The sequence below is a fragment of the Caretta caretta genome, chromosome 8 (assembly GCF_965140235.1).
Source record: "Caretta caretta isolate rCarCar2 chromosome 8, rCarCar1.hap1, whole genome shotgun sequence".
In the NCBI taxonomy this organism is placed as follows: domain Eukaryota; kingdom Metazoa; phylum Chordata; order Testudines; family Cheloniidae; genus Caretta; species Caretta caretta.
In genome coordinates this window covers 77358885-77375050 of record NC_134213.1, presented here as the reverse complement: position 1 = coordinate 77375050, position 16166 = coordinate 77358885, and the positions used below count along the sequence as shown (strand labels likewise).

Sequence of the window (16166 nt, the reverse complement as noted above, 5' to 3'; positions counted from 1 at the left end):
ACGGACCTTGTCAAAGGTTTTCTGAAAATCTTCACACTATATGCACTGGATCCCCCTAGTCCACATGCTTATTGGCCCCCTCAAAGAATTCTACTAGATTGGTGAGGCATGATTTCCCCTTACAAAAACCATGTTAATTCTTCCCCAACAAATTGTGTTCATCTATGTGTCTGATAATCCTGTTCTTTACTATAGTTTCAACCAGTTTGCCCAGTACTGAAGTTAGACTTACCAGCCTGTAATTGCTGGAGTCGCCTCTGGGACCTTTTTTAAAAATTGCCGTCACATTAGCTATCCTCCAGTCACCTGGTACAGAAGCTGATTTAAATGATAGGTTACATACCACAGTTAGCAGTTCTTCAATTTTACATTTGAGTTCCTTCAGAACTCTTGGGTGAATACCATCTGGTCTTGGTGACTTATTTGTGTTTAAATTAATCAGTTTGTTCCAAAACCTCCTCAAATGACACCTCAGTCAGGGGCAGTTCCTCAGATTTGTCACCTAACAGGAATAGCTCAGGTTTCATTTAAAGTTGAGAAACCATCTGGGGTTGAAAAATCAGGAAAGCTTGTTTTTCCCCTTTCAATCTCTGAATAAAAATGAGGTTGAGATCTATTTCTGAAGTCTTGAAGGATATAGTAACCAGTTCTGTTAATTAACTGACTGAATTATCTGTAGTATTAAATATCCAGATCATGTAAGGTAGTTTTATTTAACTAATAAACAATTTTTTCCATCCAAATGCAGTTTGATTCTAATTACAAATAAAAAGAAAAGGAGTACTTGGGGCACCTTTAGAAACTAACAAATTTATTTGAGCATAAGCTTTCGTGAGCTACAGCTCACTTCATCGGAACTGTAGCTCACAAAAGCTTGTGCTCAAATAAATGTATTAGTCTCTAAGGTGCCACAAGTACTCCTTTTCTTTTTGCAAATATAGACTAACACGGCTGCTACTCTGAAACCTGTAATTACAAAAAAATTAATCATAATCTAGCAAGTAAAAAAAAGTCATTCACCGTTTTTAACATCATAAAAAGTGTAAAAATTAAGAATCTGAATAAATGTATGTTAAGTCATATAGTTGTTTAAATATGTATAGATATAATATATCTTGCTGGCTAGCAAAAAGTACCAAATCTAGTGTAAATGCTTATATTTAGTTGCAAATTAACTTGTAATGGTTACCAATCAATACAAATCACACCTTCTTTAGGAAAATAACTAAAGTACAAATGTAAAACAAGATTATGTTGCTTGATATATTAATTGTTTGTTGATTAGGTTTTTGTTTTAGTTTTAGTTTAGTCTGTATAATATACAGAATCAGGCTCAGTATTATCAGAGTTACAGCTCTGGGAGCTCCGTAGGGCACAACAGTGACAACAAAAACACACACTCAGGGAAGACCATCAGTAACTGTACAAATTTGATGATAATGATGATTAGTCCAATAAGTAAAACAATCCAAACAAGTAAAGTGAGATAGTATAGTATAGAGTGACTGGCACCATTACATGTATATACTCACCCTGTTCATGGGGACAGCTCTAGAGCAGGGATCTCAAAGTCCCGGCCCGAGAACCTCGCCACTGCAGCCCGCAGAGGAGAGACGTATGCAGACACCACCCCCCGCAGCTCCCATTGGCTGGGGGAGAGGAACAGAGATACCATCACTACTTGCTGGGCAGAGTCAGCCGGGGAGGCAGCATCATTATTGCTGGGCAGAGTTAGCCATTGAGGCAGCATCACTTTTTTCCACAATGAATATAAACAAGTCAAAATACCGAACACAACTATCTGGTGCACACCTTGCTGCAATTCTGAAGGTTTCGACTGCTCAGTCACTGAGGCCAAACACCAACAAACTGACAGAACTGAAGCGTTGCCAGGTGTCTGGCAAACACTAAAAACTCTCTGGCAGGCGATGAATTGTATAAAGTTGTATGACAGTTTTTATTATTTCTAAGAAATTTGAAATAGAAAATGTTTATATTGTATTTTTTTTTTCTGAACGCCATCTTCAGTGACATTGGCCCGCTGGGAGGATTTGAGAACTGGCACTGGCCATAAGATAAATTGAGTTTGAGACCCCTGCTCTAGAGGGTGAGACAGATCCTAGTCTGACTCTCTGGTATGCTGATGAAGAACTCCAATGGCTGTATCTGAGACCAGATGTTTGATAGGCCTTTTGCTGGTCCTTATGCATATGTACAAATAGTTTTTCCCTCCTTTACCATATCTTCACTTTCTCACTCTCATAACATTGGGGTATCCTTATCCTGTAGGTTAGTACATTAATTAGGCAAAGCTCATTAGTATATACATCAGTTGAATTACTATGGTTACCTGCAGTTGAGCATCTGCTGATGTCCCCTTCCAAAAATACTCGAAACTGGTGCAGTCTGCCTTCTTGCGGTTACCTACCAGCAGATTGCAACACTTGTTTATTGTTTTGTAATAGTCACAAAGTCTTGTGCCATCTCGTGACTTAAGGTCACTATTAGTTTAATTACATATGCTAATTTATTGAGCAGCTATTCCTACTCAAGCTATAAGGCTTTATGCTAACTACTTAAGCTGCTATTATAGATCCAGGCCTATGGCTCACTTGTGTCCCTGCTATCAGTTCCTTATCCTTTTATCTTCTAATTTCTACTATAATTATTACATGGCTACAATTAAAATCCATTTAAATCAAGATATCCTGCCTGCTGATTTTAAATCATAATTAAAAACAGTCCACCCTGTAGCCATGCATTCACACTGACAGCCACCTTCTTCTCAACTCCTAACATACTCTCTACAGTTCTACTTGATTTTCTAGCTGTGAAAAAGTCCAAACCTAAATCCTTCTTTTTTCCAGTCTTCTCTCTCAGGGCCTTGTTACAATAAGGAATTGCTTCATAACTGGATCCAACCTCCGATCAAAGGCAGGGCATACAGTGCTGGAGTTGCCTTTGTTATACCAATAAAATAAAAACCAGCAGGATCTTCTTAAAGGGGAAAAGGCAAAATTCACCACATTTATTGTGGATACAGAAAGAATCATAGTAAGCAGTTAGTTATAGCTATAACATTCCATTCAATCTCATATTTATTCACACATTCATTCATACACACACAGGTTCTGCAAGGTTGTTATCATAGTTACCAGCCTTAGAGTTGCTCATGCCAAGCCACTGGCCAGGTGGCCTGGACATGAGGAGGGAGCAGGGCCTTGTCAGATGCTCATCTGATGCTCCTGGAAGTTGGTTTGCAGAATCAGACCCCCAAAGCTCTCACTTTCTAGAGTCCATTTTTATAGGAATTTCTTCCTATGCCAGTCTATGGGAATTGCTTCATCATGCTGTTGCTGAATCAATCAGCAGATGGCACATTCCTGATGGCACCGTGCTGCTAGATGTTACCTTGTTCTTTGGTTCTCCCATTCTTGAGGCTGTTGAGTGGATTCCAGTCTGCCCTCCGGTGGTCCTCTGGTTATTTCCACTTGACGCCTTCTTCAGCCGATGGACACTGGATTCTTAGGCTGGCACCTCCCTGATCATTCAGTTATTATCCATCCACATACATCCTCTATCTCTATTTTAATCACAATTGTTAATACAACGAAAGGGCGGGGAGTCTCTGGGTGCTGTTTCTGTTGTTACAGAGTATTGTTTTGAGTCTCTCTGCGTGAGTAGTTGTTATTACAAAGAATTGCTTTGAGAACAGACTCTGTCTTAGAATGTACTAACGCAATTAGCAGCTTGCAAGTTTAACACATAGAGGGAGAGAAACAGTACCAAAAACCAAGAGACCTCTTAATTAGTAATACCCTGGAATTTAAACTATGGGGAATTAAACTCATTTGTGATTTTAATACAGAACTTCTTTAATATGATCCAACACCTTTTGCAACAGTCAGAGAAAATACTTGGCTTTTTAAATTAAATCAATGTAATTATATAAACTCCTATCATGAAAACCCTCTCAATGTGGATGCAACGGGAAAGATCGTAAAGAAGTTAGTCATATAGAATAAACTGAGTTGCCAGATTCAAGCAGTAGGATGGGTACATAATGCTCTCGCAATCCATTTTATGTATATTCAGTAAAACAACTAGGGAACAAGCTAGCTTTTATCTGTAAGGGTACCCTAATATGTGTGCATTGAGCATTGTTCGATTAATTCTTATTCTTCCCACACACATTCTTTGTACAGTTTGCGAACTAACCTCTCTTGCTGTGCTCAAGTGTTCCTTCTCGAGGGCTAACGTGAATTGGTTTTCCTCTTTGCCAACTTGCAGAGTTTTGCCTGTCTGTGTATTTGGACTGCTTTGTGTTTTCTTGATACACTTTAATGTTTTGCATATTGAATTTTTTTGCATGGTGCTGAGATACCGAGCGATATTTAAAAGTGTCAGATGTTCTAGTGAGGGAAGGCCATATATTTGAGTTCTGTGAAGTGTCACTATTTGAAACTCTTTTCCCCGCTAATTGATGTGCTTGATGTTTTGACTTGTCTGAACATACCGTGGGGGGAGAGATAAGAAAATACTAAAATAAGTTGGTAGAGCATTGTCCTTTACATTAAATATAGTAACTTCTTCACACTGAAAATAAACAAGAGCTGACTTTACACCATGCCACTAGGTGGTGGTTTGGTTAAATTGGTCCTATTTTCATTTTGTAAGAATGTTGGAAGTGGTGATTTCCAACAGAATCAATTTATAAATCTTATATTGTGTTCTCTATAGTGTACCGTTTAAGGTTTTTTAAAGCATTTATTTATATTGAAAAATTCATAATTGTCCATGTGTAATAACTAGTTTGTGTTATCTCTACAGGAGTTGTCAAGCAGAAATTCCAACACCAGAGCTCCTAAGTAACTGGCATTCATCAGGTAAGACCAGTGTTTTGAATACTGAAAAAACTCTGCCTTATCTCTCTTTGTATTTAAAATAAGATAAGCAAAGGTTTCATCACTTCAGAAACTAAGTAAAAGGAGCAAGTGCAGAATTCTTCTGCTTAGCATTTAAAAAATGAATTGCACTATAGACTCTATGTGGGTGTATAGACCAAATTACTAAAAGAAGAATCAACAGGCATTGTAATAAGGTCAGATAGATAAATCATGAAGAGCAAATAAAACCTATGCCTTTATAATAGCAAAGAATTCACCATTTGGATTCCCCGTAAAATTGATCTGGAGCATTCTCTGCAAGATAACTTCTTATATCTGCCTTTTCTATATTCAACATTTTAGATGCCATAGATTAGGACTTTTGCTTCAGAACTTGTACAAATCTTTGTCAGGCAAATTTGTAGTTAATAAATTAAAGGTACAACCATGTTTCATTGACAAAATAATTTTAAAGGGTTACTGTAAGTGCTCTTCAGAGTAAGCTTAGGTTTGAGGAGGGGGGGTTAAAACTAGTAGGATGAACATAAATATTTTGACACATTTGGTTTAGATCTGTATTTCTACTAGTTTAATAGCACTTAGAGCCAACTGCTTGCCCAGACCAAATCTGTATTTTTCCTGCCAAGTGGACAAACAGAACTATATGTTATGTGCTTATACTGAAGACTGTCTTGCAGAAAGAATGAAGAGACCACGGTGTCTTAGAGCTTGTTTATATGGGAAAGGGTTTTTTAGTATAACTTTAGCATTTTTTGGAATAAATTGCTTTGTGTCCATGCAAGCTTTTTGTTTTGTTTTCCAGTTTATCTGGCATCTGATCATGCTTTAATTAATCTGCTTTGGAAATGAAATAACTCTATTATGGAATGAGTTACACTGCTTAAAGGTTCATGTGTATGTATCCCTATTTTTAATTAACCATACTGTTTCAGGTAGTCCTTCCACTCTTCTAGCGATATCTGCATGGCATTGCAGAAGTAACGCCGGTGGCTGTCTGCCAACTCGTCCAAAGCCTCCCGCCTGCATGATTGCTAGTACATCTGGTATACTTTGTTCGTATTAATGATAGTCAGGATCATAGTGCTCAGCAGTGCTTTTTCCATTATGTGCTGCCTGATGTGTTTGGGCAGTTGGAAAATCGTCCTGGCCCACGAAAACCAGATGAGTTTATGGGATACCAGGAGAGGAATCATGGGAGTTTTTCTGTTTTGTATTTCTGTTGATCCCAAGTCCCAGCATTCCAGTAGGTTTTGGTAGGTATCCCACAATGCTCTGTGAGAAAAATCCCTGAACGGATAAAGCCTGGCAGCAGAACATGGGATATCTGCCCAAAATGCAGAGCAATTATTTTAAAGAAAAAGTTGAGCCATGTGGACACAGTGATTCACAGAGTAAGTAGATAGGTTTCAGAGTGGTAACCATGTTAGTATTAAGTTGGCGTCAACAAAGTGGTGTGGATGCACTATCACGATACTTATGACAGTATAACTACAGTGCAGGGGTCGGCAACCTTTCAGAAGTGGTGTGCTGAGTCTTCATTTGTTCGCTGTAATTGAAGGTATCGCGTGCCGGTAATAAATTTTAACGTTATTAGAAGATCTTTCTCTATAAGTCTATATTCTGTAACTAAACTATTGTTGTATGTAAAGTAAACAAGGTTTTTAAAATGTTTAAGAAGCTTAAATTAAAATGCAGATCTTATCAGTTTAGTGCAGTGGTTCTGGAGTGGAGTGCGAGATGCCCTTTCTGGGGGCGCAAGACATGCGAGATTTTTTTAGAAGGTAAATCACTGAAAACACAAGTTAAGCACAGGCACATAAGTACAACTACTTTGTTTCATCAAACCTATGTATTTATTAACATTATACATTTTTTTTAACGATTCCTGTAACATACGAACAAAGTTTTCAAGTTTTTAAGCTAATTGTAGTGTAATTTGATAAGGGGTGAGAGAGCATATTTTGAGAACTCCAAACCGTCAGTGCGCTGAGCGGGGCTGGGTGTAGTGTATTAAATTGCTCCCCATAGGAATGTGCTACTTACAGTGTATTACTTACGGCTGCCGGTCCTGATGCTCTGAGTGACATGGTAAGGGGACGGAAAGGTAAGGGGTGGTTGGATAGGCGTGGGAGTCCCGGGGGGGGCCTGTCGAGGTTGGGGGTGTGGATGGGGTCGGGGGGGGTTGGATGGGTGGAGGATTCTGAGGGGGGCAGTCCAGGGTAGGGGGTCCTAGGAGGGCGTGGTCAGGGGATAAGGAGTAGGGAGGGGGGTTGGAGTTGGATGGGTCAGGGTTTATGAGGGGGGCAGTCAGGGGGAAGGAAGTGGGCCAGCTGTTTGGGGAGGCACAGCCTACCCTACCGCTCTGTAGTGTATTAAATTTCTCCCCATAGGAATATGCTACTTACGGTGTACCACTTACAGCTGCCAGACCTGATGCTCTGCAAATAGCACATTTCTACAGGGAGAAATTTAATACCCTACATTGGCGGACAGTCCCAGCCGCCGGCCCCACTCAGCCCACTGCCGGCCTGGGGTTCCGTTCACCCAGAACAGCGGCCGGGACCCCAGCTGGCAGCAGCGTGCCAGTAAAAATTGGCTCGCATGCCACAGGTTGCCAACCCCTGCTATAGTGGAAAAACCTACACTGGGAAAAATTTTCCTTTGTAGGCAGGCCCTAAGTTTCATTGCCTGACATGCTGGGCTAATATTCAAAATGTAGCACCTCACCATATGAACGGGACAAAAGACTTCTGTGTGCCTTATGTTTCAGGTCTCAGTAGTAAACTAGCAATGGTCCACATGACTCAGCTTACACAGAACTTGCAAGAAGGTAATAAAGATATGGCCCAAAATATCTGCTTATGGTGAGATGGTATAATTCACACTGCCAGACACCCAGCATAAAGCACATGGTGCCTACTGAGGACTTGAAGAGAAAAGCACAAATTAAACTCTCCACTCTAAAATAGTGAAACTGAAGGAAATCTAGCTGGGAAGGTGATATCTTCACTATGTAGGTTTGAAGTAAGGAGAGGGTTTAGCTACTGAGACCTAATTATGCTCTCCAGCAAGATTTCTCAGGGTATTAATTACTTGCCCTTATTACTTAAGGATTTCAAGAGGTTAGAATAGTTTGTTCTAATAATTGGGCTGGTATCTATTTACAGTTATTTCACAGATTAAAACAAAGAAATCTGTCCATACAGTGCTTTTGCAAACAGTAGGGTGTACCCTTATGACTGGTTATAAAAACTTCCAAACATAGACAAGAAAAGGACAGGGAGCCACAAAGCTGTGTTTAAATGTAGTAATCCATCTGTAATTATTTGGTAGGTTTTAGAACAGACTTTTATTCTATTGCTACATGCTGAGGTGTTGGGCACTTCCACCACACTGATTGCATTGCTCAGTTTCATTCATGGAACAATCAGTTGCAGGGTTAATTTGATAAAACTTATTGTCATCAGCAGTCTTGTGGGAAATTAACAGATGCATAAATAAGCAGAATTTTCTGCACAAAGATGGAAAAACACTGAGGGCCGATGAAAGAAAGCAAGTAAAGTAAAAGAAAGAAATGAAGAGTGTGAAGCTAATTTATTTCAAGAATAAAGGAGCAGATGGTATCACCAATTACGAAGGATGTGATCCAATGCCCACTGAAGCAACACTCACTTAGGGGCATGAGATTAACCTCTAGCTGCCATTTATTTTGCAAACCGTTCTCCTGGCAAGGCTCTTGTCCCTCCCCTGGCTGACGATTGTCTTAGACTTTCTCTACGTGGGAAAGTTGCACTAGTTTAACTTAAATATTCTAAAACTGATTTAGTTAAACTGGTGGAAACTCCTATATAGACTTGCTTATTTTGATTTTAGTTTGAACTGATTCCCAATCAGTTTTCAAGCGAAACTGCAAAAAGCCACAGTTAAACGAATGTAAATTTCTGTGTGGACACACTTATTTTGGTTTAAATTCACATTTCCTGAAATGTTAAACTGCAACTTTCTCAGCACTCCGTGATCGGGATTGTCAACCGTTCATACTCTTTGCGTTGAAACTAGTGACACCCAGTTGGGCTGGCTGCTGCAGGAGTGAATTGGCAGAGTAATTCCACACCAACACAGCATCCTAGAACTTGACACTGCATCACGTGGCTTTTGAATGCTGAGAAATTACTTCAAGAATCTCTGACGTTTTCACGTGTGAATCATAAACAGGATCTGTTTAAAAAAAAAAAATCTTGTCACAGCTTACAGTGAGTTTTCTTTTGTAATTTGGACTACTTCTGAAGCTTGTTCAGAGCTTTGTGAAAATTGCAGCTCAAATAGACTATTTCCCTCTCGCCCACCGCTGAAGATTAAAGGCCAAAGTGACCGATGTAATCAGGCAAAAATCTCCATTGACGAAAATTCATGACAGTTCAGTTCAAAGTCTTGTAATCATTTCCATCTCTTCTACAGTCTTGATGTTTTGGTACAGTTGATCTTATCAGTGGTTGCTTACTTGACCAACAATAAACTGAATCCTTTGTAGTCAAACACAAACTGTTCTTCACTGAGTGTGGGAGAATACTCTACATCTTGAAGGATTGCTGAGATTTAGTCACTGTAATATGTGATCAGTTTACTTTTGGTCAAACAAGGAATACAGCCGCCTCTTTTAGAACGTTTTAGCAGCACATCAGTAGGTGAGGCAATACATTGAAATAAACCTAATCTAGCTCAGTTCAAATTTTAAAATGAAAAGCAGTTGATTGGAACAAAATCATCTACTTGTACCTTCCAGTCTGCTTAGGATGTCGTGTGTATTCTCTTGCATAATATTTTGTATGGAAAATCAAGCAGTACAGTGCTAGGGTTGTCATTGTGACACCCCACTTGCTGAGCATGGGTCTGATTTTAAGACCTCACCCATATATTAATAGACAGACCCTTCATTTTAGAACCAAAAATGCTCAAGCCTATGGATTGTATCAGTGTTTGAAACCATTTTCCAACAATATTGCGAACAAATGCTAGTTCTATCCAGTGCTAACAGTGTTGGGAAATGGTTGTCTAGCACAGTTACAGCAACAGTATGTGTTTAAGAATATGCATGCTGTAGTTTCAATAAGGGGTTCCCTCTCATAGGTTATTGAAACACTAGTATTAAGAGTTTTCTGCAAGGCAATTGTGATTCTGGTCTCAAAGACCTTCTGCAGAGATTTATTAATGTTGCAGAATTTTACATTTTTATTGGTTGAATTGAATATAAAAGGATAAATGTTCATACATGTTCTATTTCTCACTTACAGCATCCTCCAGAAAGAGCTAGGAAAGGGTTTGTCTTAATTTTGTTGTCTTAGTCCCAATTGTGCTTAGTGCTGTATAGACACAGAAAAACACAATATCTACTGTAAAGAGCCTACAATCTAAACTGCATGAAAACAAAGACGGAATTGTTCAAACAAATATGATGCAACATTGAAAGGCCAAACGTCAAGTCATGTAGAATTTTTATAAATATACTGGTGGGTGTAATGCTGAAAGAATTAAGGAGCCAGTTGTGCAATTGAATCTGCCTGGATTGTGCAGCAGTCTGTTGACTTTGGTGGAGCCTGACACACAGTCAGTCTACCCATGGAGTTCTGATTGCAGGGCTAGGTCCTTTGTTTTTAAAGACTGGATTTGGAGTTGGAGTGCATGGTTGTAATGAGAAGGATGGAACAGAGGCAGCATGAAAAGTGACGTGATGATGAGTGAAAGAAGAATAAAAATAGGGTTTGTGTGATTTGTTTCCTTGTGGATTCACACTTTCTCTTAGTATGGGAATACTGTCGGTGTCTAATATAGTTCCTATCACTCAGATTTCTAAAAATTATGCCTTATGTAACTTTAAGTTCAAATTTAGTTTCTCGCTTGAAGTCTTTATTTGCTTTTGAACATTGCTTTTCCTCCAAAGCTTCTGCAATTAGTGTTGGAGGTCAGGAACTACAGCTTGTCTAATCAGTGACCTGGCAATAATAGTATTGGATACATTTTAAGTAAAAATTGTTGGTGTCTCTTATCAGGGCCAGAAAGTACATCCTGTCTCACTGGAATAACAGAAGGGGGCCTTCTGAAAGACGCTGGTTGAAAAGACTTGATGCGTGTGCTCTTCTGGAAAAGAGAACCTACAGAATTAGAGAGTCATCTAAAATGCTTGACAAGGTGTGGACTACATAAATATGTTTTCATTGGTTAATGAATGTATTGTAATTTGAGCCCAATAATACATAACAGTGGGCTCATTAAAGACTGCTAGTTATGAATTGTCAACAAAAAGCAATATCTCTTTAAAAGTAGAACTGAAACTCCTGTTCAGTGAGTCTTCCTCTCACACACCCACATCCTTTCCTCCCAGTTCAGCATTCCTGGGGAGAGGAGAAAAATGCAACTTCTGGGTCTTATATATATAATGTGGCATAAATTATGCAGCTTTGACAAGTGATAGCAAAATCTAGAGATCACAAGACAAAGTAGTATAACAAAACTTTTTAGATTTTTTTAAATATTTTTAAATATAGTTTTTTGTCTGGTGAAAAAAATTTCCCTGGAACCTAACCCCCCCCCCCCCCCCATTTACATTAATTCTTATAGGGAAATTGGATTCGCTTAACATCATTTCACTTGAAGTCGCATTTTTCAGGGACATAACTACAATGTTAGGCGAGGAGTTACTGTAAATAATTACTTCAGGTCTGAAAGTCTTACAACGGTGGTCGATGGAAACAAAACACTAGTAATTCGTTACAATTTATAAAGGGATGTAGTCCCTACGCAATATTACAAATATTTATATATATAAACACACACACACACACACACAGTATAAGTTTTAAACAAACAATTTAATACTGTAAACAGCAATGATTATTGTGAAGCTTGGTTGAGGTGGTGAAGGAAGAGGGTGGGATATTTCCCAGGGAATGCCTTACTGCTAAATGATGATCTAACATTTGGCTGAGCCCTCAAGGGTTAACACGTTGTTAATGTAGCCTCACACCCTACAAGGCAGTACGAATGGAGGGAGGGGAGACAGCATGGCAGACAGAGGGACACACCCTGTGTGTGGGGGAGAGAGAGAGAGAGATGTGCATTGCCCCTTTAAGTATACTGACCCCATTCTAAGTATATTGCCTTTAAAAAAAATCGGGAAGTTGAGACAGCAGCTGTGGCCAGTAAGCTCTCTCTGTCCTGAGCCCTGTCCTGTCTATGGAGAATGGGTAAGGGGGGGCAGGAGTAGGGGGGAGGGGGACACCCTGACATTAGCCCCCCTCTTTCCCCTTCCCCTGCACAGCAAGCAGGAGGCTCCCAGGAGCAGCTCCAAGGCAGAGGGCAGGAGCAGCATATGGCAGTGGGGGGAGGGACAGCTGAACTGCCAGCAACTGGTAGCCTGCTGGGTGGCTGCTGCACAGGGAACTTAGAGGAACAGGGAGCTGATGCGGGGCTGTCTGTCCACTCTGGTTCCAAGCCCCCACCAGCTAGCTGCAACAGGCTGCTCTTCCTGCAAGCAGTGGACAAAGCAGGCAGCTGCCAAAGAATGTTATAAGGGTGCATTGCACAACTTTAAAAGAGCATGTTCCCTAATTGATCAGCAATGAAACAGTGTTAACCGGGACGACTTTAAGTGAGGAGTTACTGTACCTGGAAAGGTTTCAGAGTAACAGCCGTGTTAGTCTGTATTCGCAAAAAGAAAAGGAGTACTTGTGGCACCTGAGAGACTAACCAATTTATTTGAGCATAAGCTTTCGTGAGCTACAGCTCACTTCATCGGATGCATACTTGGAAACTAACTAGTTCCAGTGCTTTGCTGTCAGGGTGACAGGCCAATTTAGTCTGATGTAATTCCAGTGAAATGGGCAGAATTACTGTAAGGATGAATTTTTCACATCTTTTAGGAAAGATTGCCAGTTGAATTAAAGCACTTTGAAAAGCTTTTATGGCTTTGATATGGGTTAAAAGCTGCCGAGATGGAATTAGAACTGTCAAATCCGCTACACTTAAACATTATTTCATTTCATGAGTCACTCAGATGTATTCAAACTACAGATCTGATCTGGAATAAGGATCTTGTATTTTAATAAAATTGGTTTAAGCAAAATTATTGTTAAATATAGTACAAAATGGTGGGATGTTAATTGCTTAAATATTACAGAATTAAACACTGAAGTTATAAGCAGGATTAATGCCTATAAGTTAATTTTAATGCACAAGCATAGTTTGCCAGAGGTTTCAGAATTTAATTATTAACCAGTCCAGATGGTGTATAAACACTAAAAAACTTAGTAGTATAACACTTGAATTTTTCTAATAGAAAAATGTTCTTGTGGTCAGAGACTAGAGAAAACACATGGTCTGTCTGGGATATACAGTAAAAGGTAGCAACCTTCTGGATGTGTGTGTTATAGGGAACTACAAACTGACAAAGGGAACTTTGTGTAAAAATATATATATATATATATATATATATGCACATAGTTTAGTTTCACTTATATGAAAACTTCCATCTGTATATAAACAAAAGCTCATTATAGTCTTTGCTTTATAGGACTGTTCTAAGAAACTGTCACTAGGTCATGCTTTCTCGATATTAGTTTATTAAAAATATCTTGAGACATATTTTCATCAGTCTTTGTTTTGAATTGATTTGAGTTTGCTATTTTCTGTCCTGACTACCATCATTTTTTAAAGGACATGCATAACTCTTTATCAAACAATATGAAGGATAATCGCTGTATTGCTTTATTTTACATTGAGTTTTATGGGCTGCTGTATTCTGTGGCGTCCTTGCTTACGCTGTGAAATAGTGTAACTTTCCATCTGAAAGAAGGCTAGATGAAGTTTCCCTGCATTTGCAGTTAAATCAGGCACCTCATCAGTTCAGTTCAGCTGTAATTGTTGCTAATTACTTGTCAGTAATAGTTCAAGTTCATAATGTAGATAAGGCCTGAGAATGAGAGGCCCAGTAAAATACATAGGCATACCTGTAGTATTTCACTGGTGACTAAAGTAGGTCTTTATAGCTACAAGAAGAAATCTTTGAAAGAAATTACAGCAGCATCAGTATGGTATTTAATGTAGACTTGCTTGAATTTTCTGTCTCAGTTTCTGAACTGGTTTCTCTCTCTCTGTCTAAGGAAGTGGGGTACAGTTGTGCAGGATGTGACAGCAACTTTACACTTCTTGCTGTCTTTAAATCTTTATAGCATAGTCCCCTGTAGGCAGTACTTAATTTATGTCTCTAAACTTGGCAAATTCGTTGCCCTGGCACCACTGGGCTTACCACATCTATTATGAAGTAAAAAAACTTGCTTGAGCCCCGGCACTGCTTTCATAACAAATTAAGCACTGCCTGTAGGTATCCTGTAGGTATATTCATGTAACACTGAAATATTGTACGCTGTGTATTTTGACAGTGTTAAATTAAGAATTTTTTTCTGGACCATACTATCTTTTAAAATGGATGGGATAAAAAGATAAATGATGAACAATATGGAAGTGTGATTCATTACAGAAGAAGAATAAGCTTGAGCAACAATGCACAAGGGTTAGAAGTATATATTCTGCCAGAATAGACACACTTTAAGTGTAAAGGATAAGGTCTAACATGGTACTTATGACCCACTCGTAGCAGATTAACTGACTGGAAACACCTCTTAAGAGTATGGTATGGATTTTTTTTAAGGAATATTTTGTAAATATAATGAGACTTTTAGCTGATTTGTCAGTCAGGGGCCTGCCATAATTGGGTATAACAACTATATCATGTGCTCTTTGCAATTATTCTGTATGCCCAAGTTATATTCCAAATTTTAGTATCCATCCCATTTTTTGTTTTACCTCCACAGTAGATCTGGATTGTTCTTAGCCTGTAATAAATGGTAAAAAGCAGTCCATTTCTGGCCAAAGGAGGAAATGGAATAAGTGAATTGAGACACAATTACAGTTGCTAAACACCATTAGTATCTAATTTATTGGTTTATTTGCTCGGCAAAACCCTTTGCCTTGTACAAGGAGTGTCTCTCTTCTATTTGAAGAGAGTCCAGTGAGGCAGGGGTAAATAAACATCTTTTTAATGTGCAGTCTATTCAAAGGCAATTTTTTGTGCTTTGTTTTAAAACCATTTTAATTTTACTCAGAGCTTTCTGTTGCCGACCCTCATTAGTTTCAAAGGCTTATTAAAGTGTGGCAGGTAGTAGTAACATACAGACTGATTTTAGGACGGGGACTGTGGGTACCCAGCCAGGATAGCCATGAATTAGGCTTTAGCAACTGCAGGCAAGCAGTAAACAAGCTGCATATAAACTGAATAAAGCACAGAGAACTGTGTCTATATTATAATTCTAGCAAGTCCTCTCATAGGCCCCAGTTCAGGAAAACACATACACAGCCTTTCTGAATAGGAATGCTTTATGGAATCAAAGCCATAGGGACCTATTGGCAAGAGCTGGATATTCTTAAATGGGTTGTAAATAAGGGATTGGAAGTGGCCAACGCAAGCAGGTACTGTATTTAAAACTACTGTAATTTAAAATCCATATGAAAGCAGCCCCTCCATTTAAAATACACAAGTAATCTACTAGACAGTGAGACTTCTCTGTCTGGAAGGAGGAAAAGCTCTTCAACTTCAAATGGGACAAAGAGTGAATTGCAGTTTTACTTCACTGTTAAACAAAAAACAAACTTTGTTCAGATAAACTTCAGCAGTGTAGGACGCAGAATGTCTAACTGAAAAGATTTCAGAGTAGCAGCCGTGTTAGTCTGTATTCGCAAAAAGAAAAGGAGTACTTGTGGCACCTTAGACTAACCAATTTATTTGAGCATAAGCTTTCATGAGCTACAGCTCACTTCATCTGAATGCATCTGATGAAGTGAGCTGTAGCTCACGAAAGCTTATGCTCAAATAAATTTGTTAGTCTCTAAGGTGCCACAAGTACTCCTTTTCTTTTAACTGCATCTCTGGCCGCTAGGCTGAAAGGTTCTTTTCAGAGTCCTTGTTTTCTGTGTCGTTTCTCCCCCCCTGCAGCTCTTGAAGCCCAAGAGGTGGGGTGCTCAGCCTCTCCAGTTCCAAAGCTGGCAGGAGGTGGAGAGGCTTCTCCAGCCTCAGAGTTGGGGGGAGACATAAGGGGCAGAGCTGTCTGGCCCTGGAGCTTGGAGTCTGGGAGGGAGGTAGGCAGGCAGAGAGTCAGAAGACTCAGAAGCCCTCCTGGAAGGTTTTTGTCAATTTCACTTTTTACCTGC

The 16166-nt window shown here is 39.3% G+C and overlaps 1 protein-coding gene across 5 annotated transcripts in view; it reads left to right on the top strand.

The window, feature by feature from the left end:
• The window catches only part of LRRC8B (leucine rich repeat containing 8 VRAC subunit B), a 48973-nt gene that overhangs the window by 17144 nt on the left and 15663 nt on the right, over positions 1-16166 (top strand). For 4 of the 5 annotated variants that reach the window (XM_048861367.2, XM_048861363.2, XM_048861365.2 and 1 more), the window contains exons 2-3: positions 4831-4886; positions 10955-11093. The gene's annotated coding sequence lies outside the window, so the exon portion shown is untranslated. The remainder of the gene's footprint in view (positions 1-4830; positions 4887-10954; positions 11094-16166) is intronic. The other variant, XM_048861366.2, reaches the window with a different exon arrangement.